This window comes from Thunnus maccoyii, chromosome 21, assembly GCF_910596095.1.
Source record: "Thunnus maccoyii chromosome 21, fThuMac1.1, whole genome shotgun sequence".
Taxonomy (NCBI): domain Eukaryota; kingdom Metazoa; phylum Chordata; class Actinopteri; order Scombriformes; family Scombridae; genus Thunnus; species Thunnus maccoyii.
In genome coordinates this window covers 16,777,507-16,796,669 of record NC_056553.1, presented here as the reverse complement: position 1 = coordinate 16,796,669, position 19,163 = coordinate 16,777,507, and the positions used below count along the sequence as shown (strand labels likewise).

The 19,163-nt window shown below is 40.4% G+C and overlaps 1 protein-coding gene across 2 annotated transcripts in view; it reads left to right on the top strand.

Moving 5' to 3' along the window:
- Nucleotides 1–19,163, top strand: part of zfhx4 (zinc finger homeobox 4) — a 308,281-nt gene that overhangs the window by 128,507 nt on the left and 160,611 nt on the right. For both annotated transcript variants that reach the window (XM_042399188.1, XM_042399190.1), the window contains exon 2: nucleotides 3,572–3,664. The gene's annotated coding sequence lies outside the window, so the exon portion shown is untranslated. The remainder of the gene's footprint in view (nucleotides 1–3,571; nucleotides 3,665–19,163) is intronic.

Genomic DNA, 19,163 nt, shown 5'->3' with positions numbered 1-19,163 from the left:
ATGGGTTTAGATTTTTTGTCACTCAGTATTTTGCTTTGCACTAACATAGTGGTATAATGCTTGTTCTATTATATAAGCTTGTATATTTCTATATTAATATGGCCCCTGAATTATACAGTATGTTATATCTGGCGTATCCAGAAGCCAAAGATCCTTAGTAGCAGAGTTAAGAACTGGTACTCTCCTTGTAGCTATTAAAATATTCAGGATGAAAATTGGAAGGAGACTGTGTGAGTTTAAAGAAATCTGGGAAAGTGATTCCAGTTTTCCTCTGTATTGCACATAGAGAACAGTACTACAACAATTAAAGAGTGTCAATTTTTCTTCTAATTGCTAAACAAAACCCTTAAATATTCTGGTGAAGATCAAAAGTAGGAAGTAAGCTAACAAGATATAGTATTAACTTACTAAATTAAAATAATTTTGTTTATAGACTTGAGGGTTTGAAAATGTGATTATGTTTATCTTGTATGTATATTTTCTTTGTCTTACATTACAGTAAACTGAATATGTTTTTTCAGTTTGGGTTTGGTTAGATAAAATAAATTTTATAAAAAGCTATTGTTGAGCATGATGATGGACATTTTTCACTATTTTCTGACGTGTAGACCAAACGATTTACCAGGAAAATAATCAGCAGATTAATGGATAATGAAAATGATCAGTTAGTTGCAGCTCTAATGGGAATTGCTATTCTTTACTTTTGAGCTTTTGTAGTGTTATTGGAAAATGTATGCGCTGCAACTATTTATATAACCACTACTTTGTAACTCCTGACCTATTAAACTTCTACTGATGTTCAATTCAGTTTCTTTGAATGCTATTGCCATTATATTTAGCCTACATAGAATGAATCCTAGTCTTGTCATTAAAATACAGTACTGCTACATCTGTACTACAGTTACCTATACTATTATTACTACTTTTAATACTATTATAATGACGACAAAAGCATAAAGTCACACAGAACAACTTGGCTGTTAAATTCATTGTGAGAGCAAAGTGTGCGTCTCGAGTAAAGGGTAATATACTGGCTGGCTTTGCATTGATTGAGGAAGGGAGAAGTGAGAAGAAGAGAACAGAGAGAAGAGTGAATGCGTTGTGACTAAAGGCAAGATAAACCCTCAGTCTGAAGGCCCCGGTCCAGGATTCACCAGTCAGGGGGACTGTGATTCTAGATCACACAGTCCTGACGCTGTGGCTTTCTGTAATACTTTTATCAATGAATGCATGCATGCATGTACACAAACTGTCTCTGCTGTCTCAACCGTACACTTTCTGTCTCTCATACACACACACACACACACACATAGGCACAGTGCATCAATACCAAAAGGGTTTAATCAACTCTCGGAGGAAGACATCATTGCATTTAGAATCAAACCTATGGAATCAATACATGTGTTACACTTAAAATGACAAAGTGCTTAGATGGGACTCATGCAGGCACACAGCCCCGGGGTAAGTTTTGAATGTATAGATGGATGCGTGGATCCTTTATGGTCGCGATTTTGGTTGTGTGATAGATCTTTGCAAATCTGAACCCCACGGGCATAGGCAGCCTTTCCACTGGTGAAATATCTGAACGCCAACAAACATAGATAGAGTGAGCTACCTGCAATAATAAACTACAGATGCATGCGGGGTGTCTGGCTGCTCTTGGGATGCAATTAAATCACCAGTGATGTGACTAATCTCTTCATTCTTGCTGATATTACATTTTCAATTTTAATTAGTTTATATTGTTTTGATATACTATAGCTAATATGAAAAGAGCAATGTAATTACTGTCATTACAGGCTGCCAACAGTGCAACTTGTATAGAAGAAGCCAGAAAAACGTAATTAAAAGAGTGATTGATAATATATTCAAAATAACTAAGTCACATAAAAAACAATGTATTTGTTTATGGCTTTATGATTTCAGCACAAAATAAGATCCAGGTGATGGATAAATAAAACAATTCATTAATAATAAGTTTTTCTGACCAACTTTTAACCTACAACATCAATTCAGACTATCATGTTTCATTACTATTTATTGTCTAACTTTGAGAAGCATTTATTAACAACAATCTTTACTGAATGCCTGTATTAATATATTGGAATACAAGTCTTCAGACCTTTCCCTGTGATGCACTTTTAAAAAAAAATCTAACTTCTTAGTGTTGTTTAACTGGTCTGTTAAGACTGAGGTTGGGGGGGGGGGGACATACACTTAAAGTCAATGTGTCAATATGAGCTTAAGTGAAGGAGTGGCATGAAAGCTAACCACAGAATCAGACTAAGTGTGAATTTCCATTTCTCTCACAAGGATGGTAATTACGGCTGTACTCCTTTATCCTCATTCTCTCAAACTGTCTTTGCCCGCAGTGTGCACGCATGTAAGTATGTGTAAGAAAGAAAGAAGGGGGGGGGGGGGGCCTTATATATTATTGCAGTCACGCTGCCCACGTCTGAAAACATTTCACAGGCAGTGCAAGGGAAATGTAAATCTCAGTTTGCTGAATCTAACACACACACAGAGAAGAGAGAGAAAAAAAACCTCATCTCCTCTCTCCCTTATACACACATAATGCATTAAAATGGAAAACAGCTCACACTGGCCCCGGCATTGAAGGGGGCCCTAATATTTGTTTTTCCCTCTCCTGTAGTGTCCTCATTGCCAATGACCAAATTTATAATAATCTCTGCCTCAGAGTCCAGCACTGCTTTCAGAATCTATAATCACCTCGGCAGCGGTTCCTCCAGCCTGACCGTGGCCGTCTACAGGCCCGCTTCCCTTTGGCTTCATCCAGCCCTGCTTCAGCGATACTGCAATTGCACTAACTGTAGGTTGGATGGTCTGCATGTATGGTTTATTGTTACAAGGACACATACAACCACTGTGCAGTATTGCGTGCAGTCATCTGGCGTATACCTGCAGTCACTTAAATAACACCCATATGACAAAGAAGGACTGCATGCATACATGTGGCAGATTGTGCCCTTGCTCACAGCCATTGTGCCGCTTGGCTCTGTTTCTAGCTCAGGATAGAAGCAGAGCTATCAGTCAAGTTTCCAAAACCAGTCTGCTGCCTGTTGTAGTTCAGTGTGGGGTGCATGTGAGCGAAGCTGCCAGAGTCAGGGATTCCCACTGGGACAACTTGGATGCCCATACTGTACCAGAATTGCATAAACACAATTGAATATAACAAGATAAATCTGTCTTCAAATGCGCGCTATGTGTTAGAAGTGACAGAAATTCATTTTGTAAACCCCAAATACTGAATTAAGTATGACAAAACTGCTAGTGGTTTAAAACTGACAGCTGTAAGTGTGGGAAGGTGCAAACTTTGCTCTGTTGTGGATTTTGTTGAGGCTCCAACAACTGACTGATGGAAGTAAGTGGTAAACCCAACGTCTGGGCATTAATGTTCTTTAAGAAACTGATGGGTGACATGAGATATTAGGAGGAAGTTACAGGAAGTGAAGCTTTTATCACCAAGATTATGGTGCTAACAGATTTTTAGAAAAAATTGATATGGAGATTTTTTTATGCTTTATCGGTTAATTAGTTGTAAATCTTGCAGGGAGGATTGGCAACCACAGTGAGCTGCTAAAGTGAAGAGGTGCAGGGTGGCCGCTGCAGGTTGGGGTGAACTCGTCACAAACACGTCATAAAGGTAAGCAACATCTTTTACCATGTTATTCCTGTCGTGCCTGCATCACATGCTCTGATCAGTGATGCTCCTCATGGTACAGCATTAAATCTCGGCATATGAGTTATGCATTTTATGAAATAAAATGACAAATATTATGCCTCAAAGCAATGCATTTTCAACACATTCGGTTTCAATAACTTATAATGTAAAGCAAACAGTGTTTTGAGCGTACTTATTATTTTCAAGAGTTATTCCATAGTGATCAGTTTATTCTATTATTTTGTCAAATTTGCCTGAAAATGTACCTTTGTATAAAGCTCTACCAACCATAAAAATATCTAACAGTGCTTTTACCAAAATATCTTTAAATTCAGCCCACTGAGAGATCTCAGAGAGACCGTGAAAGTCACTTGAATTTTTTTGTTTCAAATCGTGTTCCTTTCTTCAAATAGAATGACAGTTTTCCTATTGGAGAACTAATTTAATGCTTAAAGCTTATAACAGATGTTAACTTTACATTTTTTTTGGGACTTGGTTCTTGTCGAAAATTGAATTTTCCATGTCGAAGAATTGTGCCTTCAAATCCTTCATTTTTGGGTATCCAAGAGAATTTTCCTGACCAGATGGAAAGAGCAGAAAAAAATATTTTGATCTGCTGAAAGTGAACTGAACTGGATTCCAGCTGCTTTGTCCAATATGTCGTAGTTTTCTAACTAAATTGTCCTTTTGTTGTTTAAGAACACTGTCAAAATGTAGTAAAGTCTGAATTTTGGCATTTTCTTGTGAGTATGTGTGCGCAGTGCTTATAAGCATGTGTGTACAATCCTTAATTAATCTGAGACACACATTTTAAGACATATTTACCTTTGTACATCTTACTTAAGGAAACAGATTTGCCACCAAATGTGCTTTGACTAAACAGCCAGAGGATTACTATAGTGTATAGGGATGTCCTGATCTAGTTTTTCTGTTCTTTAATATACCAAGTCCAAATCTATACTTCTGCATAGCAGAAGAAGATATGAAATGTTGATTTAAAATGTATCTGACATTGCCACATAGTTTTCATGTTCTATATAACTCAAATACTGAAAGTCCTGTTTTATGTTGAATGTGTAGTATATATAGTATTTGCGTGGTGTTGTGTTATGTTATGTAGTATGGTATGTTGACAACTGGAGAACACGACTACTGAAGTAGAACTAGAGAGAAGACGTATCACTCTGTTGGAGTTGTTGGCACTACAGAAACACTCAGTCCACTTGCAATTGAACGTTACAGAATGGAGGTTCTTCCCTCACAGTTGATCTTTGGCTGAGTTCAGACACCGGCCTGCAGAGAGCACACAAACACAGTAAAAGACAGAAAAAGCAAATAGCACAAATACTGTATTATATCATTAGTCAACACAAAATGTTATATAATGCAGCCAAACTGAAACACAGATTACACTGTACAGTACACTGAGTAGAGTTAGTAAATGAAGATATCATTCTTCACTGTGGATTACTTAACAATAGCATGAATCAGACCTGCCATTTTCAATCCATGACTTTGGTTAAAGGTCCAAGTTAATTTAAAACTATCCCACTTCAACAATAAACATTTAAAAATGAATATTATTGAATATGTCCTTAATATACAGAACATATTACTACTTACTTAGAATAAGCTGATTTCTTCAACATACCAGGTGTTCTCCTCTGTGGTCATATACTTCAATGGGTATTTGCCCTGAGTTGAGCCTCCCAGGCATAACTTCCTCTCAAGCATTCCCTGCCAAATTACCATGGCCTAACCCTAACATTGGTAATCTACAGCATTTTTCATTGGTTCAAGCTAAAGTCCTGTTTATACTTTAATAACAAATTGGTGACATTGAAATGAAATCTAAACCCAGCTGCTCTCTAGTGGGTTAAAGGCAACGGTGAAATGAATGCTGACTGGCATATTTTCCCCTGCATGTTTTGCAATTCAATTATTCATATGAATAATTAATATATACTTCTATTTGCAAGTGTATGACCTTAATGCCCATTGCAAAACATCATATCAAACAAGTCCAGTATTTTATTGTGATCCTTGTTAATTTTGTAGTTGCATAATGTCTTTTATATTGACTCAGTAAAATTCAAAACTCAATTTTACAATTTAATTTTGCTATTACATAAATCAGAAGAATAAGTGTGGAATATTTAATAACCAAATCTGTTAGCTTCTTTTTTCATTTTCAGTCCCGCTTTTATGTTATCATCTTCCCTTCATCTCTGTTTTCTTAATTTACCAATCCCTGCTCTCAATTTGCTTGACAGGTCGCATCACCAAATCAGTTTTCCAAGAACAGACACACACCCACACTGACACCATGCAGATTCAGACATATGATAAACACACATTTCCTTTTGCCATCCAAGCACATATACATATGAAGTACTCACACATATGACTAGTCTTGATTAATCAATTGGCTAAAACAAATTTTTACTACCCAGCTCCTCCAGGGGCGTTACCTCAGGCGGTCTGTGGTCTGCATAAATCATAAATCAGACCAATCTGATGATTGCAGCAGTGATAGCCCCTGCTTCTGCACCACCTCTGCCAAGCCTAATGTTATTTCCCTCCCCCGAAATGCATAATAACAGTAATGATAATAATGATATTCACGTCAAACCCAGCTCATAAATATCAGGATCAATTTGGCTTGAGAGAGGGTGCATATGCATAAAAAAACAACTCAAACAAGGGGCAAGTGAGTGCTCTGCCAGTGTTTGTGTTCTTGTTACAGAAAAAGAGAGGGAAATGAATAGACACAATCCTCCTGAAGAGAGCTGAGTGACCCCTTACATGCATATTTTGCTCATTTGTATGTGTGATTTTTGTCCCTGTGTGTATGTGTGTGTCCTCCCATTGTGCATGAGTGATGACTTCAAGCAACTGTGACCCCCACACATCTCCCCTCCATGCATATAAAAACAGCCTACTGCTTTAATATCCTCATTTAATGACTAGCCCCAGTGAAAGACCATTAACGTAATGACATCACACTGGCCATCACATACACACACATACACACAAAAGCATGCTAACTCTTAGCAGCAAGGTTCTCTTCTTTCACTAATGAACGATGAATTAACAGTAGAGGTGAAATGTTTTTCATTATTATGCTTGTGTGAGTACAGCTATGTCTTCATTTTAATCCTAATAGGAGGTCTTTGTGATTGTTTGTCGACATATAGGCTACAATATCTGCGTATGCATTTGTGTGTGTGTGTGTGCATTGGCCGCAGAGTTGGGGGTTGCAGTTTCATCTTACTAATTCAAGGACAGTTCCTAATCATGCAGAGTGAATACATGGAGACATTACAGGAACATATGCATTAACCTCTTGCATATTTACGTCATGCACGCACACACACAAACGAAAAACACAAGCACGCACGCTGACTACACAGAAGCAATTTGTAATATTGAATAGCTGACATGGTAAGATTTCATAATCTATTGACAGTGTCACAGCACAGTCATGCAAGGTGGTGGAGCTATTGATAAACACGGTATTGGCCTGTCATCCGTGTTCCTTAATCTAGGCTGATGTAACAAACAGCAGATCCAAGGCCACTACTGATGACATCATAGCACCCATGGGGGCTGAGGACTCCCTAAAGCAGGGCTTTTCCTTTTGCACTGCTTTGGAGCTGGACAATGAATGATTTGTGTTCTTATCTGTTACCAGTGAATGACAGACACCGACGATGAGAAGTATAAGAATCATTTTATTGGATTTAATACAGCCAGTACACAATTTATACATTGCATAGATTGAGTTCGTAAAGCAAACACAGTAAATAACAATGAAAATAAAACACCAAAAAACTCATTTATACATTAGTTTTGAAAAAACGATGGAAAATAATTAAAATGGATACTTGGTAAACTTGTTATTTTGGCAGTAATAGAGCTTCATCACATACGACACAAACAGACACGGCCGTACATATATACATAAACATTTGCATGCGAACATGTACCCAGCTATACACCAAAGCATAAGGCATAAAACAAAAATATGTAATGAAAACCCTTGTTCCCAAACCATGAATGAGAGTTTATGCCATTCTATTAAAAAGAATGAAACATTAAACACAATTCAGCATTGTAAGCAGTTCATAATTCTAATCAGCGAGCTAATACAGTTGATATACAGTATACTGTACCTCAGGACACAATTCCCCCATGGTGGCAATTATCGCAAAACACCCAAGATCAACATCCCAACACACACACACTTGTAAACATGCATACGCATACCATCCACATCATTTTTGTCCCTCCAATTAGAATTTTTAATATCCTGGTCCGCGTTAATGGAGATTAATGGCCAATCGCCATAGTGAATTCCAACGTCATCTATTATCATTCCAGCCTTGGTCCCAGTCCGCTCTAATTACATCCTCAAAATGCCCTCCGCTCCGCAACCCCCCGCACCCTAAGATCAATCAATAATTTTAATTTTCGGATGCCCCCCAACCCCGCTCCAATCCCTACCCTCGTCCACTGCTTTTGCTCCTTTCTTCCATCTCCATGCGTGTCGATTTGTTTCCAAAGAAAATCAAATGCCGTAGAATACAGGCTGATGGGGGAATTAATTACCCATCTCATCTATAGCTCCCTTTGATTCCTTCGTTTGTTTGTCCGTTTGTTCAGTCGCTCGTCCCCCTTGTTTCTCTCTTGCGTCTGCTATGTCTTCCCTCCCTCGCCCTCTCTCTGTCTGGCGCATGGGGGACGCTTTCCACTCTTTCCCCCTTCTTGTCACGTAATTAGCATGCAGATATGCATCGCCTGATTCGCAAGTCAAATCGCCTCACCATTTCCCCTCTCTGTGGCTCCATTTTGGGGTCTGATTGTTCTTATTCAAATGGGTGTTTGATTTGGGTAACCCCCCCCCCCCCCCCCCCACCACCACTCCACCCAGTCTACCCAAACACACACACATATGAACACACACAGTGTATGATAACATGATTCCTCTTTATCTACAGACAACAGGGCTTTGCCCAATCTGCTCCTACATTCTGTCCTGCTGCCAATCATGCAAAACAAGTATAACATGAATAATTTAACAAATGTCCAATTTTGTAGCCATTTCAGAACATCTCGGATGTGCTGCAGCCTGTCTGAACCTCCTTTTCTGTGTGTCCTACGTACCAGCCTGCCAATAATTTTCAGCACACCTCAATGGCAGGTTTCATAGATGCATGCTTTTCCTCTTCGTGTGAAAACCTCCTGCTTGGTTGGCACACATTCACACAGACATGAATACAGTACAGTATGTGTTTTACAACCCCCCCCCCCCTCCCAAAACACTACAGAAATACACCTCTCTCTCTCTCTCTCTCTCTCTCTCGCTGTCTCCCCCTCTCTCATTCTCACACACACTGAGCACGTCTGCTGGTGCAGGAAGGTGTTTGCTCAGCACATTTCAATATGAACATCATAATACTCTATCTAGCTGCCATTCGTTTCCTTGTCATAAACCAACACGAGCCAGCAGTTTTTATTCCTGAACGCTGTGAGACAAAAATCACATTAATTTTCCCACTAAAACTCAAATGACATTATGTTAAAAAAAAAAAAAAAAAAAAATTGAAGTGGGTTGCAACATCTATTTTTGATGGCCATGACAAAAATATGCTAGGAGAGTCAATATTTGACCTTTGCCACATTGCATAAATGGAGGTCAAATTGGAGGCCAGACCTCTATCTTTCACCCTCATTTTGCTTTAGGCTCTCATACATACTTATATATTATATCCCACCGAATGCATACGGTGATATTGAAACATTAAATTATCATCATTCCTCCATAGATAAAAGGAAGCAGAAGTTCACTGGCCCCAATGAGGCAATATGGTGAAAGTACAATGCTATAGTGCGGTTTGGGAATTTCCTGCTATGTGTCCTCACATGTGATTCTTACACATGAACACACACAGCAACAAGTGTCAGAGTGTAGGGGGAGGTTTCCCTGCGTAGTCATGTCTTGGTATCGTTGGCACCGGGCCAGCTTTGCCATCTGTCTGCTCTCCCCCTTTCTCTGTCTCTCCTCCTCCTCCTCCTCCTCCTCCAAGCCAATCTGCTCTACATTTGCTATCATTACGTGCCTGCCATCCTTATGGCATATCAGAGGCAGGCACTAGGCACCCTTTACCCCTCTCTCTCTCCTCCTCCTCACGCCCCTCTCTTCACGCCCCTATTTCCGCGCCCACTTCGCCACAGAGTTTTCTAAAGGGTCCAGGTGGCATCTTGCCCTGCTCTCTTCTCTGAGTCAGGACGGAAAACAAAGAAGCGCGGTGAAGAGAACAAAAAAAGCCCCGAAAACGAGGATATACTCCTTTCCACATCCTGCTTGGAGCCCGCCGTGCTTCCTGTGCCCACAGGCTTGGTGTTGGTTTGTTGTTGTTGTTGTTGTTGTTGTTGTTGTTGATTTCCATGCTTCTCCCTCCTCTGGAATGGCTGTTGCTGTTTGAGCAAAAAGGCTGAGAAGTAAACCCTCTTCAAACCTTGGAACTTCCCTGGCTTTGGTGCTATTGACGGGACCTTGGTACGTCTCATATGCCCACACACTCACTCACACACACTTACACACATACACATGCACGTAGATGCTGCAGAGTGTTTCTCTCAGAGCTCCCTGCCACCTCGTCCGCCTGCTGCCTCGAAAGAACTGGGAATACCATGGGATCTACCAGAGACTCACTCACACGTACACACAGACACACGCCGGATTTAATACGCACATGCACTCGCCGGTCGTTTGAGGCTGCAGGAAAGTGAATAATCAATTAAGTATTGATTTCTTGTAAGATTTTGTAAATTTCAAAGGCAAAGACAAAGGGGGTAGCTTAAGGAGAGCCGCCGCGAGCGAGAGGAGCCGCAAATTAGCCAATAAACACAGACGGGGGAATAAACGAAGGTGAACGAACGAACCGCTCGTCATTGCAATATGCTTGTGTTTTTTTTTCTTGTCTCTCTATTGTTTCTACATGCCCCTCCAGATGAATTAATGCTGAATGCGACAATGGTTTCCTGTGGAGACGAAGAGATGGCGAATGGGCGAGCGAGGGTTAAAAGCAAAAGCTGCAGGAGGAGAGAGAGAGTGAGTGACTGGAGGTAATTAGGCAGTCGGCAACACACACCTCATCAGTATGCGGAGTATGCAAATTGACCGGCTGGCTCTTTATTTTTGTCATGGATCAGAAGGCAAGAGCTACAGAGAAGAATTAAGAGCTATTATTCTACCCAAGGAGAGGCTGATATATGCAAACAAGGGGGAGATGGGGAGGAGGAGGAGAGCAAAGAACACTCTGTAACCAAAGAGATATACAATGGACTCCACTGCAAAGGAGAGTCAAATACAATCACACAAATACACTCATTCTCCTTCACACCCTGGGAGATTCTTCTACATTTTCGCTGGAGGTAGCGAAAGAGAAAACGACAATCAGACATGCACCTTCATTCCCTATTATGCCTATCTCCGCATATTGATAGGCTGATTCGTGGATGATAATTACCTTTTGGAATATCGAATCGCGAAACGAGCCTCGGAATGAAGGAACAAGAAGAAAGGACAGAAAAAAAAAGAAAAAAAGAGCGGAGGTATGCAAAGGCACTAATGATATTCAGAGCGCTGACTGTGTGTCATCTGCATGATGACAACGGCCAATTATAATGAACCATTGGCTCTCCACCACAGATAAGTAGGAGAGAGAAGGATATGGGCGAAGAGGAGGGGGAAGCGAGAAGAACTTCGCCCGTCCCTTTCTTCTTAATTTGCCGCTGATATTTGCAGATTCTGCGCCATGTGGATTTACAGTAACGATGCATGTTGGAAGAAAAAAAAAAATGACAACCTTTCCTTGCATCGTCCCTTAAATGGAATAGAAGGCCACAGAAGATGAGAGTATCCCTCCATGTAGGATTTAATGGCTGCTTAGGGTGGTATTCCATTGCCACGTTGCTCAACTGGGCTTTGGTTCTGATGGCACTCCCTCCTGTACCAACCATCGCTCTGATGAACCAAAGAATCTGTTGGAAAACCCACACATACAGACAAGCACACGCACACATGGCGGCATCATTCACAGTGCCGCCCTCTCCCCTTCCTCATCACAGTACAAAATGCCTCCCATCACCGTTTTGCATATTCGCATGCCGCCCCGCCCGCCACAAAGGACTAAACAGCCGTATGCAAAACAGCCTGGTATCCCCACTTACATAGTGATGAGACGGAACAGTGTGAGAAAGAGGGGAAGGGGGGCGGGAGCTGTGTGGGGGGGGGGGTTAAACATGATGGGGTGGGGGGGAGTACAGGAAGGTGGGGAGGGGGGCAGGAGTGCCACAGGGGAGCTTGTTGGCACTAAAAAGGGGCACGTGCGGTGATACCACTCCTACTGCGTGATGACAAAAAGAGGCGGGCGTGGGAAAAACAGAGGAGGGGAGGGGGGATAAAAGGGAGGGGAGAGGAGGGAGATGGGGGACGAGGGCATGTTGGCACTAAGAGGGGGCACGTGTTGCCGGTGGAGGAAGAGGAGGGGCGTCGTGGGTGGGCGAGGTGCAGTGGGAGGCGCAGGGAAAAGAGGGGTTAGAAGGGGGTGCGGCAGGGGGTGGCACTAAACACAGACGAGTGTCTAAGGAGGAAGGGGTTTCAGATTGAGGGGGCCACCTGCATTAAGGAGGAATGTCACACCATTAAAACACAAGACGCACAGCCAACCTCCCTACACACACACACACACACACACACACACACACACACACACACACACCTCTTATCAGATCTCAGGGGAATATGCCAGGGGGTGTGGCTGCCATGCCTGTGACGAAGCATGGTAACTTTAACACGAAATACCCACGTGTGCTTCCACAGACCTGCAGGGGTGTCAGCGATGTGTGCACACATACACACACGCTTATATGCATAAGCAGATGCATCAAGAAGCTGAGATTTTACTGGAATTCTGGCACAAAGCCAAAAACGTACACAATGTGTTTCTGGTAGCGCACACACACAAAAACACAAACACACTCAAACACACTTCATGCACTGGACCAGAAGCTCTTTTGATACACTGACTTTTTTGCATTCCTTTGAAGAAACTGTTTTGATTCCTCTGTAAGATTTCAATCTCTTGTATGGGATGTTTTATTGCAGTATACAGTACACTGTGGTAGAAGAAGTAATACAGCCACCATTAAAAGGCTTTATTTAACATATCACAGCCTATATAGACAGATACACAAGAAGAAATTGCACTACATTAATGTTTTATAGGCTGCTGTATGTATTTTAAATATATTTTTTTTAATTCAGGTTTGATATATTTTGTTATACAGTGTATATGTTTTCACTTGTTGCTCCAGTGAAGTTTATTATTTGAAATTTGTTGTATTTTATATAGTATATAGTATTTTATATTTATTGTATAGTTTATTGTTCAGCTGTTTAAAAAAAAGTGCCAAATGATGACCAGTATAAAGGGCCTTATGTGGTGTTTACCTATTGCAGTTTCATTGAAAACAGACGTTTAAGTGTTACATTACATATTGCTGTCCTTACTTCTTTGGGACTTTGTCCTGTCATTGGAAAGTAAGTGATGTATGTAGGGAATAAAAAGAAAAAATGTGTGATAGAAGGGAAAGTGGGACAGATTTACAAAAATATGCCTGTATCAAGTGTTTTCTGAACAGTAGATATATGTTGGATTGTCACTCTCTACAGTACATGTTGTCACTCTGGCCAAGATCCAAGACTATCTCAACTCTGAGTTGCAAGTGTACCTGAACTTTGACCTTGGTGACAAAAACCCAAAATTGGTTTGACTCCTATCAGGAGTTCACGTTCGCTGGCTTCAAGTCATCCAGTTGGAAGTTGATTTGATTATTTTCACATTCACTTCTAGTTTGAGAGCGATAGTAGTTTCACATGTCCTTCTTGAGATGCAAGCCTATAGCTTTTAGCCTTGCTAAGTGAATCATCAGTGGCAGTATCAAATTACCCTCAACAGAGACCAAAGGTTACTTAAAGGCCTTTTAGTCATCCACGCTGGCACGCCAGCTAATTTACAGCAGACTCATTAGACCAGCATTAAACACAATTTCCTGCCGACAAATTTCATTTGGTAGAAAAATCATTACCATGGCAATAATAAACAAGCTTATGCAGTAGTTGCTAATGGCAATTTGAGTAACCTAATGTCGTTAGCAAACCCCAGAAGTAGCAACAGTGGCTATATTCGAAGCTCTGTTTAACATAGATGTTGACATGACGTGTGTTAAGATTACTTCAGAGTTTTTATTTCTTTCTGTTTTCTTTCTCTTTTTCTTTCTTAAGCTTTGTCTTGGGTCTGGACTATGATAGTGGAAATATAATGTTTCATAACTGTCAGTGCACAGGGTTGTATGTAGCCTGGGGTTGCTGTGCTGAACAATAAACCATAATTTGATAGATGAGAAATTACAGCGGTCCATCTACTGTGCAGGGCCCTCACCCCGGGCAACGCAATACTGCGCCAGATGATGTGTCACATTTCTCTGAGAAAGGGAGAAAAATGAAATTATTCTTTTATACTTTGTTAATAATGTCTGCTTGCGTTTTGAATGTAACATCCCTGTTTGTTTTATGTAGATAAACTAATACAGCGGATGGATGTGAGGCCTCTCACTGGCACTGCCAATTATTAAAGGCCCTCGGTCATTTAAAATTCCATACATTGCATTGTGAGAGGTGCTGGCAGGAATGATCAGCCCTGTAAGTTCATGTGGTGCATATATTGTTGTATACACCACTGATTTATATTTAACAGTCACTAAACACATACCACCTCCTCTCTCCCTCATGTGGAGAGTTACTGTAGGATATATGCATAATAGGTAGCTGGCCCACCTCTGTTAGCCAATGCATTTGCCATTAGCGAATGTATATCTCTTTGAGTGTGCATGGATATGCTGTGGAGCAGGTTGGAAATTATGTGTTTTCTGTGACATTGCGGCTGAGAACTACTCAGACCAACCATTAGTACCCCTGGAGCATGCTCCAGTGCTGTATCATTTGTGTCAAGCATACAGGACTGATTTGACTTGGTCCCATGGTGAGTGACTGACAGCCATGTGAATAAACATAATGGTTGCAATCCTACTGGAAACTAGCGCTCAAGTGTAAATTAGTGGGCAGCACTAATAGCATGCATAAGAGGGAATGTTTTAAGTGCAAGTATTTAACTGAAAATGTACTGCAGTACTGGGGGCGAAGGTAACAAGTTTGCGGGGTGATGGGCAGTTATTTATCATCCCTGTTGTGTAAGCTGTTGCTTTGTGATTTCACCACTAGTGTCACTGTGAGGCGTGTTATAACTTTTACTGTTCCCACATCTTACAAGAAAGAAATCCATTCAAATGTGCCCCAAGCAGAGGCTCTCAATGTCTGATCATATATATAAACAATGCACCGAGACAGTTATGCTGTTAAGAACATTATATTTTTATTGCATGTTTCAAAAGATCCAGCCAATGGCAGGGAGGCTAATCCCTGTCCTTTGTTCTGCTGTATTGTATGTCTTGTCAGACAACAGCAGCACTGAAGTCAATGGAGGAAACATTTTGTCCTCTTTTTGAAGCCGCTGAAGCTCACATCCTCAGAAGGTGGTGATGTCATGTGAAATGAATGGCTTTTATTCCTCAGTAATTTTACGATCTTGGCATGAAACCTTATATCCTACCCCATTCCTATTAAGGAACACCCCCACTCTTTTTTTTTTTTTTTTTTTTTTTTTAACAAGAGCGAACTGATAGATGTTCAGAAAGATGTTTTTTTTCTTCCCCTTTGTTCTGGTCAGTGGGCTCATGCAATGTTTATTAGATTAAAAGTCAGTCACTGCGACGAGAGAAAAGGTGAAAAAATGCAAAACATAAAGGAGAAGCCCATCATGGGCACTGGCAGTGCTTTCTCTGTTGGTCTTTTTATTACAAATTGAGACCAAATCACTTTGGAAGGCACCAGAGAGGGGAGGGATAGATTTGTCTGTGATTTAAAGCAGCAGCATGTAGTACAGCGTTTATGATCAGAACTTGCGTCTGTGTCTGACAATTAATGTGACTCCAGTCGGTTTTATGGCCGGATTCAAACAGGGACTGCGTTTCATAGTGATGATAGAAGACAGAGTGGACATAAATAAGAATATACATATGTGAAATCCATAAAGGGTTACCGAATGGTTTATATGGGAATGGGAAGTTGGGGTGGGAGAGTTCATCCTCCACATCTGAATTGTCACAGCAGCTTTTATAATGTACAACATAGTGGGGGCTGACATGTTCTGGTGCTTCACATTTGCCAGGATTGTTCCAACAACTGATTGTGACCAAAATGACTTAGTCACACTGGTGATGTCCCTCTTGGTACATGTACAATAATAGACTGCATTGTATCTAATCAGGCCAAATGCACAAATAGAAGTATATCGTGAGTCATTGTGAAATTATAAAGCTGAGAGAGAAAAAATGAGGGTATTAAGCCAGTTGGCACTGAGTGATTTTTTATTATCTTTGATGAGCTTAGGATATCTATTGCTGCTATTACCACATAAAAAATATATATATATTTATATATATATACATAAATGTCTTTGAATGTAGTATTTATGTCCCTGTTTTGTTTAAAGGAATTCATTCTCACACTGGCCATCTAAATATTTAACCAGTGCTAAGCTTTGTTTCCCATTGTATCCTCACATTAATCCCACTTTGCATAATTCCAAGTAAGTGAGAGCACACCCACTGTAAGTGCTAATGGAGCTATATCACGTTTGTGATGGTAGGGGTTCAAGTTATGTGTAATGCTCTTTCACCCTTTAAATAAACCACTGACACCGGAATAGGGGGGACAACGAGACTTTTTGTCCCCCCACTTTCAGGTGTTATGGTAATAAAGTGATAACGTCTAAGCCAGGTATTACGGTCATAGCAATAATGACTAAGCCTACTCTAACATGTTGGACCTTTAAATCCAATCATAATTAACCATTGTGTAATTCAAATGATATCAAAGTGATCTGACATCCAATAAAATTTGATTATGAATTGTGATTATGAAAAGTGTGTGTGACGTGTGTGTGCCGATGTCCAATGCCACAGCTGAGTGGAGTTTCTCAAGTCTCCGTCATTTGAAGACCTGCATCAGATCTACAATGACAGAGAAACAGCTTAACAACTTGCCTTTCCCGCACATCCACAAAGACCTGACTGGTGACTTGGACATGAACAAAGTGTTAAATAGCTTTTGCTTCGGGAGTGTTAGGGGCACTCAGTACTTTGGAAAATACTGTCTATTTGTGTGTTAGTAGGCATATTGGATGTAAAGACTCTGTTTTAATAGGGCATGAATTCTGATTCTTTTTTGAACCTTATAAAAAACATATCGACTGGTTGGTTGGTTGATTAGTTACAGTGTAACAGTTCTCAGAGTGAAAAACATAAGGGTCTGTATCAACAGGAGCTAGGACGCTCCTTTTGAGTCAAACCTTTTTAGCTTGTTGGCAGACCACTCCGCTAAAAAAAAAAAAAAAAAAGGCTGCTACTATTTCAATCGGGAAATACCCTGATGAGAAGAGGCAATGCATTCAATTACCATATTTTAGTTGCACAAAAACAGTAGGCTAGGCTGAGATTGAAAGGAAGTTGACATGAAAAAGTTCACTAGCCTATTATGTCATCCAAAGCTGGATGTCCTCCCACTTCAAAACTCATTCCAGTGCCATTGCAATAAACTATATGCAGGCAAGTAAATGAAGGCATCTTTTATCGTTAAAGGTGTTAAGTATGATCCAAAAGCAGTGTCACTTAAAGAGCAGCATGTTTAGCTAGCAGCTTTAAGACTGTTAACGAAAGCAAAATCCATTTGAAGCACCAGTACACAACCCAGGGTGAAGTATTTTGACAAAAGTGAACATTTCCAACATTCTTGTTATTCTTTACTCTGGTGACACTTTAAGTATTCTCTGCTTTGATGGATTTCACCATAGGTACCAGGCCAACATGATATAATGATAAAGATGTCAAAGAATTAATTATTGAATGGTGTAAATCACGAATGAAGATGAGCCAAAGTGACATTGTTTGGTAAGAAATATTTGTGGAACATTAGTTTGTCCCAGGACTAAGTTACTGAAACATCTTGGACCTTATGTTCGTGGCAGCCCAATGAGCAGCACTTCAACAGTTTGGTATTTCCTGACTTTGAAATTTGCTTCGCCTGTGGAAGGAGAGGCACAATAATACAGGTGATTCTTATAATATCTGTTGTCCACAGCTTATTTACACTGATGAAAACCTTCTTCCTCCGTTCATTAAATCCCTGCAACCATCTGAAGGCAGCAGGACACATATGTTGATAAATCTGCAGCTGTCAACTGTATTTACCTTGTTTAAATCACCTGAAAATGACACCAGATTGCCACACACATCTACGCATCATTGCCTCCTTTCCAATGTTCTTTTTAGCATTTATCGTGGTGCAAACTCTGTTGTGCCAGATCAGTCACTAAACAGTGATACCATTTACAATGTGAGATATTGTGGAATTAAAACTGAGATGATCATATAAATAATAAGCTTCACCAACGTTTTATATTACTTATTAATATTTATATATCATTATTGTGCTAATTAACTGTAAAACTAAACAACTGTCTGTCTCTGGCTGCAGATGTGTGGTACTGTGAGTTCACAATGCAACACTCTGCACCTTCCAGAAAATAATATGATTTCTTGAAGAAGCGTTGTCATGTATCACTGTGACTGTGGGCTGTGACTGAGACTAGTGATGTGATTGGCCAAGAATGTACTTATGAATCATCACACCCTCCGATCTATATTCCACTTCATCCCTTTTGCACTTTGCACTGCCGCACATACAGTACCAGTCAAAAGTTTGGTCAAACCTTCAAAACCTTTGACTGGTACTGTACATGAACCAAAATAACAGACGCACTTGGATATGCCCACACAAGACCTACCACGTTGCACATGTTATTGCACTTGTGCGGTTAAAATATGCCTCACTACTATAGCTACCAAGAAATCTCTTGTTGTATGCAGTTTCCCAATGCACAGGACTCCCTGGTCCATTTGGCCATGTTAGTAGAAGCTTGTGTCACAACTCGGCCAATTAATTTTGTGTTACATTTTCCAGAATGCCTTTTGACAGTGACCAGAAAACAGACTTGCAGATGATTACCAATAACTACACTCAAATAAGCTCCACAGAAAAAAGAGACAAATTACTAGAGTGTATTATAAAACATAAAAGTAGATCGCAATAAAGACTAGTGTGACTTTCTCTTGTTGGTTATGCCCTCCCCCCACCCCTTTGTTTCTTACAATGATGTGATGTCTGGATGAAACCCTAATGGTGGAAAAGAGTTATAGTAAAATAAAATCCCCCGAACAAGGTAAAATGGGGGAA